Here is a 7,229-nt window from a genome sequence, read left to right on the forward strand (position 1 = left end):
CTAAACCATATCTCATAGCACCTCATCCAGACGCCTCTTGAATACCACCAGGGATGATGACATCACCACCGCCCTGGGCAGGCCATTCCAGTGCTGGACCACAGTTTTAGATAAGAAGTTTTTCCTTATATCTAATCTAAACTTCCCCTGGTGCAACTTGTGGCCATAATTAATTTAAGAGCGTGCACAACAAAATTTCAGTGAACAGGAAAAACTAATTTTATTTTACTGTTGTAAAAAGTGTCACAGAATCCAGTGTTGCATCATTTCAAATCTAGCATCTGCCTTTACAATTGCACCTGGAACACAATACCCTACCCAACAGCATAGGCATGGTGCAAACTGGCTGGAAAGCAGATTTGCAGAGAAGTACCTGGGAATCCTGGTAGACATGAGTCAGCAATGTGCCCTTGCAGATGGAAAGAAAAAAAAAAAAAAAAGGACAAGAGCCTCCTTGACTGTATTAGAAAGAGGTTTATCGTGAAATAAAAGGTCCTTCCTCCCTACACAGCTCTAGTGAGATCATACCTGGAGTATTATGTTCAGATTTGTACAAGGAAGTGTAAAAACTAGCAGTTTCAGTGAAGGGCCACCAGTGTGGTCAAGTGGCTGAAGCACTTGCCTTGAGAAGGAATTGGGTTTGGCTGGAGACAAAAAGGCTCAGAGGGGATCTTATTATTGCCTAAAAGAAATACTTAAAAGGAGAGCATGGAGAAGATGGAGGCAGACACTTCTCAAATGCTGAAACTGACAGCAAAAGGACAAAGGATTGTAGAGATAAGCTGCAAAAGAGGAAGCTCCAGCTAGATATTATGAAAATATTTTGATCATGGAAATGGTAAATTAATTACCAGAGCAGGCTACCCAGATACATTGTGGAATCTCTGTACCTGAACAGCATCAAAGTTTGGCTGGACAAAGTCCTAGCCCTGCTGTGAGCAGGGGATTGGGCTAAAGGAGGTACCTACCAGCCTATGTGGTCCCATTACTCCATGGGTTTTGTGAGAAACCATTCCTAAAATTTACCATGAAGGAGACTGCTTTTTATGTAATTATAGCTGCTTTTAATCTAAATATGGCTAAATAATCTTCAATTAAGCCTTTATGGAGCTGGAGACGTATCTGATGTTTTCATTCTTTCCAATTCCTTACTCCACTTCACCTAGGAAGAAGTAGTCTAAATAACAGTCTCTTTTCCTTTATGTGTGTCTGTAAAAAATCTTCACTTTACAGCTGGCTTAAAAATAGTAGACTGCAGAATAACATCTTCAGTTAAGACTGCAGGAGTTTTTTATTCATTTTGGCTCTATTGCCCTGCTTCCCACAGGCAATGTGCAATTACTTTGAGAAAAATAAAAGATATTACCCAGCAATGGTGCATCACACTTCCAAGTCACTTCTGCTGGGAAGCACAGTACTGCAGTAAAGCACCCATTAGTAGGTAGAGTCACATAGAATAAGCGTCAGCACTTCCCTACGTTCTTGTTTCTGCCAAGGTAATGTGACTCAACTTGGTGAAACAGAACTACGCAGTGAGCCATTCTGTTTCTCACTTCCCAGGTCTATCCCAAACTACTGAAACTCTCCATATAGCTACATGTGTCTCTCCTCATGCTGTGAAGTCCATGACTTGGAGATCTTTAAAGGCTCTTGGCATATGATGACTAAACAAATGCAATACCATCAACTTTTATGAAAGTGTTTATTCATAAGGGTATGTAGAGGAAGCTTCAAGGGGTCATCAGCTTTCAGACAAGCTCAGCCAGCCTTAGACTATCTCTGACAGCCTAGATCTTTCTTTAAGAAGTTCTGACAGCACCTGGGACTGCATATAGTCTCGAAGCAATCTGTTCCAGTGCTTAACTATCTTTACAGTTAAAAAGTTTCTCCTAGTATCTAACCTAAATCTCCCTTGCTACAAATTAAGCTGATTACTTCTCATCCAACTCTCGGTGGACATTGAGAACTATTGATCACCAACCTCCTCAAACTTCAACATGTCTAAAGACTCCAGTCATGATCCCCATTTTTTCTTCTATTTTCTCACAGACAAGACCATTCCTCCAGCTTTTTCTCATAGGTCACACTTCTCTCAGTTGAGCTCCTTTCAAGTTAGTCCGTACATTTCTTATCGTGAAATCCAAAATGTCCAGATAATTTTGTAAACGTGGAGCAACGGAAATTAGTTATCTTCATGTCTCACCTAGGAAAGGGCTGCTAGTACGGTTTATGCTAACATTGTGTCATTGACCCATCTTCACTTTCTGATTCAACACCAGTTCCAGATCTTGTTGCACAGCACTGCTGAGTGACCACTTCCCCCACTCTCTACTTTCTTTCCTAAAATAAAGTCTTTTGATTGGTATTTATTAAATTCCACCATGGTGATTTTAGACCATCTCTCTGATTTTTCAAGATTATTTTCAATTTAAAGCCTATCATCCAAAATTCTTGAAGCCCGTCAGGTTATTGTTCTAATAGATACATCATTTTTTGTCCTATATTCCTAGTTATCTATACTATATGTCATGCTGCTTTCTGATTTTGACATTACAGACTTTCTCCTTCTCTTTATCCTTTCTACTTTTCTTTTCTTCTTTCTTCTCCTCTCTCCTTCTCCTTTCCTCTTCTTTCTCCATTCTGCTCTAGTTCATCCAGCCAAGATCCTCACTGAGGGAATAATTACTATTCTGGCTGCAAATTCTCTATATACCATTCAGCTCAGCTGCATTCCTCTTAGATAGTCTATATGTGATTTGCAGTTTAAAGTGGAGCATACATTTTACAGTATTCACACACAGACATGGATTAGGGTTTCCATTAACTATATATTATTTTATACTTTAGCTATATAGCTGCACACTTGTATTTAAAGCAAATATGATTTTTCTCCAGTACCACTGTAATAAATATGTATTAATCACTGATAACACAGGAGGAGGGAGGGCTCTCTGGGTTGTGTCAGAGCTGCTGAAGGAAGTTCCACCAGCTCTGCAGGGCTCTCAGGTGAAATCAGTCATTTCAGCATGTGATCAAGGGTACATGTCCTCTCCTGAACAGCAAGAATTACCAACATGTGCAGCGCTTTTATCCAACAAATATCAAATTGCTAATGTTAATTAACTCTCATGGTGCTTATGAGTGGTACGCTGCTATTGTTATTCATAAACAAAACAAACTTTGCTGGTTTCCTATCAAGATGACCAAAGTAATTAACATAACCCAAATGCAAAGCACATGACTATTGTCATTCAAAGCCTTTAAAAAGATCAAGATAGTCATGCATTTATAGATTTCTTCCCAGTTAAGAACCAACATTAATTAGCTGTACTCACAAAAGACCCATCCACTCTATCCCTCAGAGTCAGTGGGCACAAAGCTGTTACCTTGAACATTCACAGTGTTCATTGCAGCTGCAGAGCAGAGGCACGCTGCCCTTGCAGTGACCCCCAAGGAGGATGGACACATGAGCTCTCCTGCTGGTGCCATACAGCTGCCACATCCTCTCCAAGAGGCAGAGAATGATGTTCATACCCAGGCTACAGCATTGCCAAAACCCCAGGAGCAGCCCTTGGGCTGGCAGTAACAGCCCTAAAAAACAAGACTTGGGGGCATCCTGGCTCCAGCCACAGCTCAGTCACCCCAGCGGTCCAGCAGAGCCTTTCTGGCCATGCTGAAACTGAAGTTCTAGCTAACTCACTAACAGGATTTTTGTTTACCTAGAAGCATAAATTATGAGCCCCCAGGGAAGACTGTCTACATGACCAAAGATATGTAATAACTGCTGACAGTCTCACATGATGTATAGTTTTATTTTGACATCTAAAGGATTATTTTCAATTATTTCTTCCTGGACAATTATGCTTATTCTAGCCCCATAATGCATTGTGTCAGTCATCTCTGGACATAAAACACTTTAATAGTGTACAGTAAGCTTTTTCCTTCCACACAAAATATCTTTGGACCTATAATTACATTTCAAAAAACCTTGGTACCATAATTTAGCAGTCTCTTTCATAATGTTAGATCTGCATTTGTACAAAATACAAAAAGCTTTACATACGCTTTATCTCTAAAGCTTTAATTTATTTCTTGTCTATATAAACTGTCAAACGTTTGGTTAAAATGGTACATTTTACAAGGCAAGAATTAAGCTGGCACAACACTCAACAAGGCCATTCCACAACACAAGAGTTAAATTAGTTGACTTTGTACCACATAACTTCTCTAATAGTGGATCAATAATCTCCTTGGCATTTGTCACCCCACTAATTTCCAACTCCAAACAATTTTACAGCACAACCCACTGGCTAGGGGATATGCCAGAATCTTCTGCTGCAGACTCCCTTTATAAAATTCAGCAAACTGACAGGTAGCTCCAGAACTGCCTAACAACATGAACTTTGTAAAGACAGCTAAGGCAAGAAATGTAGCAGGCTCGGGTACTTCAGTGCGGTTCCCATATATCAGGCAGAACAGGAAAAACATATAGATGGAGAAGTAGATTTTTATTTTCAAAGACAGGTTTCTCTCATTCCTGCCCTTTTATTACTTTTTTTCTCACTAATTTTTGTATGCATACAAGCGTTGAGATGTGTGGGTCAAAGTACGCTGTCCAGGATTGCATATGGTGACACAAAGTGGGGAACACCCACTAACGAGTCCTCACCCAGTCCCCAAGTTCATCCGGAGGGACGAAGACAACACGTGAGCTCTGCAGCCTTCAAAGCCCTCTTACCGAAGAACACACAGGACCAGCATGGGTTGCTTCGCAGCAGTGTGGTTCCATATGGGGGACTATAAGAAAGAAGGGGACAGACTCTGTAGCAGGGTCTGCTGTGACAGGACAGGGGGAGATGGTTTCAAACTAAAAGGCTGGAGATCCAAAATGGATGTAAGGAAAAAGCTTTTTACACTAAGGGTGGTGAGACACTGGCACAGGTTGCCCAGAGAGTGATCACAGGCATGGGGTGATGGTTGGACTAGATGATCTTAGTGGTCTTTCCAACCTTAATGATTCTATGATCCTATCCAATCTGTGAGACGCACTGTCATAAATGCACCCAGCTCTTGCCCTTGCTTTAATTAAAACCTTCTTTTATTTCATCATGTTTTTCTCAGACTTATATTGGATACATCTTTATTTTAAGTCCTACCTTGCCATTTATTCTGATACCTTTACACGTGCACAGTCTCACTCACTCTCAGTGTATACCAATGAGTTTTATTCACAGATTTATACAGCTAAGAATATACAAGTGGAAGTAAAGGTCTAACCTTAAAGTGTAGGACATTTTCACTCAAATTCCATAGTTCATAATTTTCAAGTAGAGGAATCATAGGTCTAGGATATGAAAACTATTCACTGTAAGAACAAGCAAAGACAAAGTGGAATGAGTTTGTGATATATTGCTCTATCCATCACCCTAAAGGTAAAATTTTTCTTTAAGCCAAGGCTCACTCTGCTGAATAGGGGTTAAATTAGAGACATGACTCCAAATTTTCTACCAATAGATTTTGTAGTAACACCAGTCTCACTGGAAACACTGGTTGTACAGGCAACTTCAAGTTTGGAACTGGTTTGCAAGCAACTTCATGCTGGGGACTTAGCATAAATGTGGCTTAGTTTGTCATGACCCTATTCATTTACTTCATTTGTCATGATGCCATTCGTGCATCTACTGACCCCAAATGATACTCTTGAGTGCTTGAAAAAAGATAATTTTCTTGGTACTCAGGAGACTGCAGGCAAAATCATGATCCTAACACTGTACAATCATATTTGAACATTTTAGATTCAGTTCATTTTTAAGAAAAATATTTCCTACTGTTTTAATGAGCATTACTAAGTAACTCAGTCTCACTTGTTCCACAAATCTCAATTAGTCTCATGCACACTGGTAATAGGATATGAGATCATTAACCTGTAAATCATTGGTTCAAATCCTGAACAGGTCATTAGTGACTGGAAGGCATTAGTATCTAATGAGTGGTTTCATTCCAGTGGACAAACAGTCACCACTACAGCTGGCATTAGTAAATTATTTCAGTAGAGACCTAGAAAATGTACCAAGTCCAGACTTTTTTCTGCCAATCTGACATCCAAGCCAGTCTCCTTATTAAACTGTGAAAATAATGTTTCTTGCTCACTTTTTTTCAAAAGCAGCTCTTGAAATATTGCTGGGAAATGACATAACAGCAGTTTGCTAGTAATTTCTGTCCTGCCACTGAATTTCTGTCATTAAAAAAAAAAAAAAAATGGGAGAGAGAGAACAAGAAACATCCCACAGCTGGACATTTAATAAGTTCTCTCTCTCCTATGTAGATTACTTACCTTGATCAATATGTACAAAGCACAGAAGTCCCTGCTGAAGCACAGGGGATGATGACAAATGCAATTGCTCACCACTCTCCCAGCCAGTCCCAAAGCAGTGGCTGCTCCAGCCCAGCCAACTCCCCACCATTTTTCAAGTATTTTTTCACAGTGCCATATGGTATGGGACATTCCTTTGGCCAGTTTAGGTTGGCTCTCCTAGTTCGGCCCCCTCCCAGTCCCCTCAGAGGCCAGGCAGCATGAGGAGATGAAATGTCCTTGGCTCTGTGCAGCACTCCTCAGCACCAACTAGAACATCAGCATGCTATCAGTACTGTTTTTCTCCCAAAGCCAAAGCATAGCGTCATACCAGATGATATGAAGAAAATCAGCTCTGTTCCAAATGAAAACAGGATACCTTTGGAAACGGGATCCGAGGACTCCCAAGATTCCTGTATGCTTGTACGCATTAGGCTTAGTCAAAGAAAGACATAATATATTTTCTTAAGCAAGACCAGAATTAAAAAGGCCAAAAGTCCCCAAAACTGTGATATGTTGTAGGAGAAAATTAGAAAAATTAAGGATACTGTGAAAACCCAGAGCACTAAAAACTTTTTCTTTTTTTTTAATTAAAATGAAAACGGGCAATAGACCCCCAGTTGCCAGATCTTTATGGGCTGCCATCTGACCATGCAGGTAGCAGTGTAGTGCAGACATTTTCATGTATTTACAGTAAGTTATTACATGAGTCAGAAGTCATAGACTGACCTTTGCAGTCCATTAATTTTATTTTTTCCTCCTTTTCAATTAGTGTGAGACCTCGTGTCATTGTGGGTAATCCCAGGAGAATTGTAATTAAGTGTTAATATAAAGCCGCTGTGTGGTGGAGAGCTATGAAGCACTTCTGTCACCACGT

General features: G+C 40.1%; 1 long non-coding RNA gene across 1 annotated transcript; it reads right to left on the reverse strand.

Moving 5' to 3' along the window:
* Positions 1 to 4,063: 4,063 nt before the first annotated feature.
* LOC124417155 lies at positions 4,064 to 6,439 on the reverse strand. Its single transcript, XR_006931296.1, has 3 exons — positions 6,335 to 6,439; positions 5,278 to 5,365; positions 4,064 to 4,797 (listed from the first exon to the last, which is right to left on the reverse strand). It is a non-coding gene; the product is annotated as an uncharacterized LOC124417155 (long non-coding RNA).
* Positions 6,440 to 7,229: the final 790 nt, after the last annotated feature.

This window comes from Gallus gallus, chromosome 1, assembly GCF_016699485.2.
Source record: "Gallus gallus isolate bGalGal1 chromosome 1, bGalGal1.mat.broiler.GRCg7b, whole genome shotgun sequence".
Lineage (NCBI taxonomy): Eukaryota > Metazoa > Chordata > Aves > Galliformes > Phasianidae > Gallus > Gallus gallus.